General features: G+C 42.2%; 1 pseudogene; it reads right to left on the bottom strand.

Annotated features, from left to right (window-relative positions):
• Window positions 1-6,799: 6,799 nt before the first annotated feature.
• On the bottom strand, window positions 6,800-7,097 carry LOC117880326 (annotated as a pseudogene).
• Between the last annotated feature and the right edge of the window lie 1,272 nt (window positions 7,098-8,369).

Genomic DNA, 8,369 nt, shown 5'->3' with positions numbered 1-8,369 from the left:
TAGCCTGCTTCATTCGGAACACACGATGCATCTGATCCGGATTTGAATCAATGTTGCCTGGTGAAGGAGGCTGTTATCTGTAGGATCCTCAACCTCATTTGTTGCAGAAGTTGGAAGGTGTGTAGTGAACGAGGCAGGAAAAGGAAAGGATGGTAGTCGTGGCTAAATCAGTTGAATGCTGCCATGGAGAATTGGATTCTATCCCTGTATCTGCCCCAGAGTTCTTATGTGATTCTGGGCAAGTGACTTAAACCAGCCTTTTCACAGCTCATCACTAATTGTGTGTTTCCTTTTCTGGGTGACCAACATGAGACACCTGGGGTCTGATCAGCAGAGGTGCAGAGCACTCGTAGTTGCAACTGAAGTTGAATGGAGCTATGCTCGAACATATTAAGTGCTATAAAAATTAGCCCCTTGCTGTCTCAAACTGGGCACCTAAAATTAGGGGATAGTTTTGGATTTAATTTCTCCGTGCCTCGGTTCTGCATCTGTAAAATGGAGATAAGACAACCTGTTCTCACAGGGGTACTGAGAAGATAAATTCATTAATGTTTCTGAAGCACTCTGATGCTATAGGGATAAATGCCACGGAGAGTTTGAATAGTGTGCGCTACATAAGGCCTAAGCCCACACACAGAATGAGGAGGCTAAAAGTAAATAATGAATAACTTATTCACTCAAGGAGGTAGGTGTCCCATGGAAAAGTAGTACACCTCTACCCCGATATAACGCTGTCCTCGGGAGCCAAAAAATCTTACCACGTTATAGGTGAAACCGCGTTATATCGAACTTGCTTTGATCCACCGGAGTGTGCAGCCCTGCTCGCCCGAAGCGCTGCTTTACCGTGTTATATCCGAATTCGTGTTATATTGGGTCGCATTATATCGGGGTAGAGGTGTATGTAATTAAAGAGTTTATTCTAATGCATACACACAAGGGGGCCAAATTAAGGTTTCACAGTGAACCTTAATTTTGGCATATCCTAACTTTTGAGTGTTTGAGTTTGCAACTCAAGTGTTCTTTAAATGTAGCGTTTAGGATGTAATAAATATACATATTACACAAGGGTTCATGTATTTGTTGATGTTTCAGCTAAGTATAGTCTCTTTCTGAAGACAAAACACAAATGTAGGAGATCTGTGAATGCTCTAGCAGAGTTATTTTCTAGTCAGGATAACTCAAAGATGCAGCTGTGATTACATCATTCATTTGTGGTAGAGAAAAGTAGCCAATCAATCAAATGAAGCCTAGAGAGATTTCTGGTGCTTTGACATCAGACACTATACAGAAATAAACACACAAGTATAAGTAAATGATCACAAAACACCAAAGGGGGAAAAGCAGTTAAAAACAGCTGAAAGCCAAACTGTTATATTAACCCACATTAAGGATTTAGCAGAAAAAAAGTAAGACCATAAAAACAGCCATAGTGTGTCAGACCAATGGTCCATCTAACCCTGTATCCTGTCTTCCGACAGTGGCCAGTGCCTGATGTTTTGTGGGAATGAACAGAACAGGGCAATTATCAAGTGATCCATCCCCTGTTGTCTAGTCTCAGCTTCTGGCATGGAGGTTTAGGGACATCCAGAGCATGGGGTTTTGTCCCTGACCATCTTGGTTAATAGCCATTGAGAAACATATCCTCATCTATTTCTTTTTTGATCCCAGTTATACTTTTAGCATTCATAACTTCCCCTGGCAACAAGTTCCACAGGTTGACTGTGCATTGTTTGAAGAAGTTCTTCCTTATGTTCATTTTAAACCTTCGGCCTATTCATTTCATTTGGTGACCCCTGGTTCTTGTATTATGTGAAGGGGTAAATAACACTCCCCTATTCACTTTCTCCACACCAGTCATGATTTTATGGATCTTGGTCATATCCCAGCTTAGTCGTCTCTTTTTTTAAGATGAACAGTCCCAGTCTTTTTCATCTCTCCTCATATGGAAGCTATTCTCTACCCCTAATCATTTTTGTTGCCCTTTTCTGCATCTTGTCAAATTCTAATATATCCTTTTTGAAATGAGGATACCAGAACTGCACATAGTATTCAAGGTGTGAGCATACCATGGATTTATATAGAGGCACTATGCTATTTGCTGTCTTATTATCTATCCTGTTCCTAATGGTTCCTAACATTGTGCTAGCTTTTTTGACTGCCCTAGCAGAGAAGTATAGAAAACTAGGAGAAGTTTATAATCTCTGTAGTTTTAAATACATTCTTGCTTTATACAAAGACTGAAGAACATATAGAGGAAGGGTTATCCACCAATTGCAGTCCATGAAATTGGTGTCAAATTCTAGACTATTGCACCTTAAAAAAAGAACAGGAGTACTTGTGGCACCTTAGAGACTAACAAATTTATTTGAACATAAGCTTTTGTGGGCTACAGCCCACTTCATCGGATGCATAGAATGGAACACACAGAAAGAAGATATTTATACATACAGAGAACATGAAAAGGTGGAAGTAGACATGCCAACGGTAAGAGGCCAATCAATTGAGATGAGCTATCATCAGCAGGAGGAAAAAAAACCTTTTGAAGTGATAATCGAGATGACCCATAGAAGGTGTGAGGATACTTAACATGAGGAAATAGATTCAATTAGTGTAATGACCCAACAACTCCCAGTCTCTGTTTAGACCTAAGTTAATTGTATCTACTTTGCATATTAATTCAAGTTCAACATGATGGGCAGCGATCGATCCAGTGGGGATCGATTTATTGCATCTAGTCTAGATGCGATAAATCGACGCCGAGCGCTCTCCCATCGACTCCGGTACTCCTCTGGAGCGAGAGACGCAGGCAGAGTCGACGGGGGAGCATAAGCTGTCGACTTACCACAGTGAAGACACAGCAGTAAGTAGATCTAAGTACGTCGACTTCAGCTACGTTATTCACGTAGCTGAAATTGCATAACTTAGATTGATCCCCACACCCAGGGTAGACCAGACCTAAGTTACAGCCACACCCCATGTCTCTTTCCCTGCATTACAAGCAGATGCACCATACAGCGATCTATTCAGTGGTTTGGAAAGTAATTAACACGGAACCTTGATGAGATGTGCCAAATGGAAAAAGGTGTGAAAGTCAAATATTTCAGATTGATTTTACTGACTTGGACCTTGATTCAGCAAAGCGCTTTGGCACATGTACAATTTTCAGCACCAGGGGTTCCACTGAACAAACTGGGATTACTCACACGTTTAAAGTTTTAAATACTGTATTGTGCTCAATCACAGCCTTAAAGAGATGAAAATAAGCATGTGCTTTATAAAACATCCATTGTTTGAGGTGTGAGGGATTCAGGTTTTGTATTATTATAAAACAAGTTAATATGTGTGGGGAAATCCTAAAAAAAACCTGAAACTTATATGAAAATATGGTCACCACATGAAGAAAGTTGGTAAGAGTTTTTCATACAAAGGTTCTGTTCTATCTGTTCAAGTGAAGATATTTATGATGTCTGCAATATCATTCCAGATTTGTCATGGTCCATTAAATATCCACCTGGACATTGCATCATTTAACTACTGGAATGTGTAAGCATTTCTGCTTTTACTGAAAGAGTAACTATTAGCTACATAAGGTATAAGTATTATATTATACGTTAACAAATAAATCATAAGTGAACCATATAATAAAACCATATTTAATTGTAGCAGAGTGACAGTTACTTGTGGTTTTTTCTGATCACAACAAGAATGTGAGGATAGGCCACATATCACCTTCATTCTGGCCTTCACTTTAATTTATTATTCTTATCTATATTTTAGCAGTGTATAAAGCCTCATCTGAAGTGGAGGCCCTTTTCTGCTAGGTGACATGCAAACCCGTAGCAAGAGACAGCCCTTGACAACTTCACAGTCTTATCGACAAGACAGATATTTATTAAGGACAAAAATAAATTTCCCTTTGAAAACACACAACATTCTTAGTTTTGTACGGTTTTGGTATGAAAGTGATCATTTAGCTGAAATGATATAAATGTACATAGCAAGGCTATCCCCAGAACTGGAAACCAAATTATATTTTTTGCACAAAGTGTTAAAAAAGTTTCCACCTCTTACAGCTCTTAGTAAGCATGTGTGTTAGTGACACCCCTTTTTAGATCTCTATAGGTTTGTTTTGTCAGTTTTATGCAATTATTTGACAATACAAAAACAGTCTACTTTTAATATTTATAAATTTGGGTTTGGTGAATGCTTGAGTCAAATTTTAGTCAAAGGCAAGGGGACCTGTCTTGGGGGCATACCTGATTCTCTCTCATCTCCACACACCAGTGTACTATTTCAGTGCAAAATGCAACCCAATCCATACCTTTTAAAGGGCTTGATTACTAGTCTTCCGCCTCTTACTAATGGTGATGGGAGACCAAAACAATTTATAATCGAACACATAAAACGGCTGTAACGGTGCAAGTACCATCTGTACCATCACATGATACTGGAACATTGCTCTACAAACCCTAAAGCACCCGAAATAGCACCAGAACATGCTAAGCCTGAATTTAAAGACTGACGAATGTTATTTCTCCTGAAAACATTTTCATTGCCTGCCTTTTCTTGGCTGACAAATGAGTTAAAGAGCCAGTCACGTTTATTTCCCCCTGTTGTAGTTTATCCTCAAATCTGACGATTCTGTACACAAGTTGCAGAACGGGAAACCACAGTAAATCTTTCCAGGGCCTTGAAAACACTAATTCATTCACCCAGGAGTAACTGACTGAATGGTTGGAGAGGGACTATGAAGACTTCAGATCTTCAAAAAGCCCCTTAGTGATTTAAGAGAACAGGTGATTTATCCACGTCAATGGGGTTTATGCATCTAAGCCCCTTTGGCCAGGTCTACACAGGTTTTTGTACCCAACTAGCTATTTTGGATAGGGTTGTGTTTTTCTCCTGAAATAATAAAGTAGTACAACCCCTAGTATGGATGCAGTTACACTGATATAAGAGGTGCCTTAGGCCATGTCTACACAGTGAGTTGTTACATGGCAAGCCAAGATATGAAGCTACCATGCACCATCTTGTCATGTGGTAACATCCCGTGTGGACAAAACTGCAGCACAGCAAGCGTGCGGGAGTGCAGACTGACACACTGCATTTCCAGCTGTACCCTAGGACTTCACTGCTTTATAGCAACGTCCACACCGGACACTACTGCACAGCAAGCTGGTGTGCTATACAGTCACACTCTAGCTTGCTGCGCAGTAACTTGGCATGTAAAAGAAGCCCTTATACAGATGATGCTTATTCCCCTTACCATGCAGGAACAATTATACCAGTACAAAGCACCTTTTTATTGATATAACTGTATCCACATTAGGGGGGCTGCACTGATTTAGCTATACCGGTATAGTTAAAGCAGTACACCTTTTGTGTGTAGACAAGCTGTTAGCCACACCAGTATCAGACACTTTCATACCAGTGTAACTGCAGCCATGCTAGAAGGTTGTACTCCTTTAAGTATACTGGTTTCAAACCAATACAATGTAAGCAGTAACAATAACTGTATGTAGACAAGCCCTTAGGTGACTCGAACATCCCAGCTGTGTCTTTAGGATCAGGTTTTCCCAAACAGATCTGCTCCCATTTAGACACAAAGTGACCAGATTTTTCTGTGCCTGCAATCCAGAACTCTGGAAGTGTTGACGACAGAGGGCGCTGTGAGGGCACTGAGCACTGTTGACAGCCTGGCCCCTAGGAGATAAGTGATCATATGTGCAACCTCTAGCAATGATGATATTTTGCTCCCAAGTGTCTCCTATGTACAGGCAAGGTACTTGGGGTGTCTCGCTGATAGTCACTGAAAAGCCATAATTGCAGCACTGATTAATGCAGGAGGAAGCAATCCTGCACAGGGGCTGACAGATTAAACCCAAATCTCTTGTGCGGGGGGAGAAGGGGTAGAGGGGAGTGTTTTCAGTGGGATTTTTACAGTAAAGGGGATTGTGAGAAGATGGATGTTCCCAGAGAGAAAGTTCCTCCTCCTGGGGTGGAGTCATTCCATGAGTTCAATAGCTTTAGGATCAGGCCACTTACAGGCCAGTGTAGGAAAACCGCAGTCACCAGTGAGCAGAGCAGGGCAGAGAGGAGCAATTGTGTTTCACGGAGGATTTGGAGATTTCGAAATGTGTTTTCATTTTTTTTTTTAAATTCACCACGAAACAGAAATTAAAAGCAAACACATCTTGAAAAGAAAAAATCAAAGCCTTTTATTTTGATCGTTTCAAAATGAAATTTCACCAGGTGGGTAAAAGGAAGCCAGGAAGTCCTGGCTGAGCCAGGAGCCTTGGTGCATGGGACCCAGCACTCCCAACGCTTCCAGCTCCCCATCAGCCTGCCAGACTGGCTGTCCTGGAGCTATGAACAATGGAAGCCCTGCAGTTCCCAGCCTCAGGCAGTCTGCCTGGCAAACTGCCCTAGAGCCACGAGCCCTGCAGTCCCCAGCTCCTGGCAGGGTATCCCAGAGCCATGACCTCCGAAGCCCTGGGGTCCCCACTCTGGGACAGTCTGGCTAAGGGACTAGCCTGGACCCGAGATCCTGGAAGGCTGAGTGGCTGAGGAGCAGCCAGGTGAGCTGGCAGGAAACCTGCCCTGTTTTGGAAGAAGTTTTGTGGAGATGGTTCAATTTCAATCAACATTTGTATTTTGTCAAATAAGCAAATTTTGACAAAAACCTGTTTTGTTAGAATTTTTCCAACCAGCTCTCCCAGTAACGAAAGGTGCAGCCATCTACCTGGGCATTCCTACCACACAGCAGAGTAGCTATTGTTTTCTTTGTGTTGCCATGGGGTTAGCCTCCAAATCTGTACAGAGTACGACGTTGGCGCTTTAGAGCGTAGACCACATCTATGGCAGTTACAGTCTTTCGCTCCATGTAAGGGATTGCATCTCGGACTACAGTCTCCAAAAATACCTTCAGGACATCCTGAGTCTCTTGGTGAGTCGGGCCTTAGATGCGCGTCACAATGAGCCAAGCGGCGAATAGCTGGCTTCATAATGCTTTGCATAGTATCCCTCAGTACTTTTCTTTGGCACTCGGTGCCCCCTTTTCCAAGCCCTTTGGCTCCCTTGGCATGACCAGACATATAGGCTAGATCAGAGCTTAAATTCTTAGAGTATTTCCCAGGGCGAGTCTCCCCCAACCCAACATGCTATAAATGGGGTTGAAAATGTTTACGGGATGCGCCGCTCCAGACAGCTTTGGCTGAATCTAAGCCGTGGACTAGGTTTACAGACAACAGAGTGGCAATCTGAACCAGTGGTGTCCAATCTCAGGTACCCACCAGGCACAAGTAGGTCCTGAACAAGTGAAATGGGGCTTACAAAACACAAAACCCAAAGCAGTTCATAAAGGGCCTGATTCACAGCCCACTGAAGTCAATAGGAGCCTTTCCATTGTATTTGAACAAGCTTTGGGAGCAGGCTTGAAATCAGCTTTGTTTCCTTTGATAAGTCTCTCCTGCTGAAGTCCTCCACCCTCCTTGTCAGAGGCCAGAAGCATTGGGAGTGGTGGGGGGAGGGGAAGGAAATACAAGATAAAATTCTTCTGTAGCGTTAAACAATTTTATCAAACCATTTCCCGTCAAAGTCATTTCCCCCAAAACAACTAGCTACTCTATTTACTACAAATCATGTGAATAGGGAAAAGCGAAGAGATTTTTACAATAGTGAGACTATTACTAAAAAACAAAGCATTGCTGGAAGTTTTAAAATTCAAGTACCGCGCGTAGGTTACTTTGCACCTGTTTGAGAAGGTTGCAGCATGCATAGGCTGTGTGCACGTGTTGCGATGCACCTGTTTATGTTAAGAAAATAGTTTGCATTGTAAACAGCATTGGACTGCATGTAACACAACTCCACAGTACAGCCCTGCAGATCTGGAAAAGTGCTGAGGTTTTCCTTTTACGAAGATGATGCCCTTGGGACTTGGGAAATCTGTTTTGCTTTTGTCTTTTCAAAACCTTTTGCCCTCAAATTCAGAAGTGAAGTCAAACAAAATGTACCCCTAAGCTTAGCAGGAGGAATACACTGGGGAAAAAAGGACCTACAACAAAACTGAATTTACAACACTTCTCGTTTTGTCAGAGTGTCTTGGAATGCTGTACGATCTCAACTATGCAAACTGCAGTTAGCTACATCTAACCACAGCAAACAGCATTGTAACCCCAGTTTTCAATGGATATTAATCGAAAATTACAAACACTTGCAGGAATAGGTGGGGAAAGCCCAGGTCCGGCACCTCAATCTGATATCAAGGCAAAATAAATATTATTTGTATTACATTAGCCCCTAGAGGCCAGGGCTGGCTCCTGGCACCAGCTGAGCAAGCTGGTGCTTGGGGCGGCAGCTTGTAGGAGGTG

This window comes from Trachemys scripta, chromosome 7, assembly GCF_013100865.1.
Source record: "Trachemys scripta elegans isolate TJP31775 chromosome 7, CAS_Tse_1.0, whole genome shotgun sequence".
Lineage (NCBI taxonomy): Eukaryota > Metazoa > Chordata > Testudines > Emydidae > Trachemys > Trachemys scripta.
This window is presented reverse-complemented; position numbering and strand designations above follow the sequence as displayed.